Source organism: Octopus bimaculoides, chromosome 3 (assembly GCF_001194135.2).
Source record: "Octopus bimaculoides isolate UCB-OBI-ISO-001 chromosome 3, ASM119413v2, whole genome shotgun sequence".
In the NCBI taxonomy this organism is placed as follows: domain Eukaryota; kingdom Metazoa; phylum Mollusca; class Cephalopoda; order Octopoda; family Octopodidae; genus Octopus; species Octopus bimaculoides.
Window position 1 is genome coordinate 5795458 of NC_068983.1, and position 2425 is coordinate 5797882.

The window sequence follows — 2425 nt, forward strand, 5'->3', positions numbered from 1 at the left end:
TATATATATATACATATATGTATATGCATGTATATATATATATATATATGTGTGTGTGTGTGTGTGTGTGTGTGTGTGTGTGTGTATACATATATGTGTATATGTGTGTGTGTGTGCACCCGTGCGTGTGTTTGTGTGTGCGTGTATGCCTGTACTTGCTTTACGCACCTGCACCACCACTTGACAACTGGTGTTGGTTTGTTTGCGTTCCCTTAAGTTAGCAGTTCGGCAAAAGATACCGGTGGAATAAGTAACAGATTTAAAAAAACAAAAGACAAAGAACAAACAAACAAACAAAAACCAGACAGACCACAAAGATAACATAAATACTAAGGTTGATTTGTTAAAGAAAACCTTTCAAGGTGGTGCCCCAGCATGGCCATAATTTAATGGCTAAAACAAACAAAGGATCACAATATAAACGATATCTGAAGGGAAGAAATCGAGTTAGTGATTTGATAAAATGAGGAAATGCTGGAAAAATGATTAAGAAATAATGTTTTAAGGTTTTCGACTAACGGAGAAATATACAAAAGGAAATACCAGTCATATACTTAGGTTGATTCAGTACAAAAATATACGCCATTGCTGGAGATTCAGTCCCGATGTTTGAAATGGTGATAGTAACTGTCAATTCATAGAATATTTGGTTTTGGGATTCGCTTGTAAGCTGTATATTAAATCTATTTAGGATTTACAGTTATCCCTCGCTACATCGCGGTTCACCCATCGCGGTTCACCCATCGCGGTTTACCTATCGCGGTTTATTATTTAAGCTTACGTCGATTCGTCTGTGATGTTGTTTTGGGTTTATATTAAAATAAATTTATACACACACACACACACACACACACACACACACACACACACATATATATATATAAAATAAATTTATAGAAATTATAAGAATAATAAAAATATATATATATACAGTACAGTACTGTTTCTACTTCGCAGATTTTGACCTATCGCGGGTGATTACTGTAATTAAAGTGATCTTTAATGAAAAGCCCGGTATCGTTGCTGTTTTTATATATGTATGTAAATATACATTTATATATACATATGTAAGTTGTATATGTATATACATACACACCTATATACACACACGCATATATATATATATATATATATATATAATATTATATTATATATATATTCTTTTACTTGCTTCATCCAATATTTGACTGCGGCCATGCTGGAGCACCTCCTTAAAGGGTTTTAGTCGAAGAAATTGACCCGAGAATTATTGTTTGTAAGCCTAGTACTTATTCCATCGTTCTCTTTTTTACTAAACCGCTAAGTTATGGGAACGTAAACACACCAGCACCGTGTGTCAAGTGATGGTAGGGGAACAAAAACAGACGCAAACACACACGCACACATACATATATATATATATATATATATATATATATATATCTACCACGGGCTTCTTTTAGTTTCCACTCACAAGGCTTTGGTCAGCCCGGGGCTATAGTAGAAGACACTTGCCCAAGGTGACACGCAGTGGCACTGAACCCAGAACCGTGTGGCTGAGAAGCAAGCTTCTTATCACACAGCCACGCCTGCGTTTGAAATATAAATATACACTAATTGGGATATGTAATTGGGATATACACTAATTGGGATATGTAAACATTCTAAAAATCTACCATACACATATATTGTATAATATTTATAATTAAGCATACACACACACACATAGTACATACATACAAATGCAATATATATATACATATATATATATATATATATATATATATTTATATATATAATACAAATAATATGTGAGTATATGCATGTATACGTACATGTATGTACATACCTGCATCTACATGTATTTATAGATACATATCCGGGTACAGGACATCACAAGAAAACGTGGGCAAATTGAGAAACAGAACATAAACAGAGCACAGAAAACAAACAGGCCACTATATATTGTGTGTGTGTTTGTGTGTGAGCACGGGCCCATCATTTCTAACATAGCATGAGGCCAGAACATTGACAGAAGATAACTATAGTTCAATATATCGATATTAGTACATAAATTGTAATTTATTTGTTTTCGACTCCGGAAGAATGAAAAGCAAAGTTAAAAACCCTTGGTAAGATTTGATACCAGACTATGAAAACCCCGAGTCTAAATAGCGCAAAGTATTTTGTTCGATGGTGCTAACGATTCGGCCAGTCCATCGGCCGGGAAGAAGAGAGAAATAATTCTTTTGTACTCTAGGCACAAGGTCCGAAATTTTGGAGGATGGGGCCAGTTGTTTAGATCGACCTCAGTGCGTAACTGGTACTTAATTTATCGACTCCCGAAAGGATGAAAGGCAAAGTCGACCTCGGTGGAATTTGCGAGAGAAATAATGTTAGCCTAAAGAAATAAAATCTCACAAGTCTTTCTTCTTTAGTTCGTAAG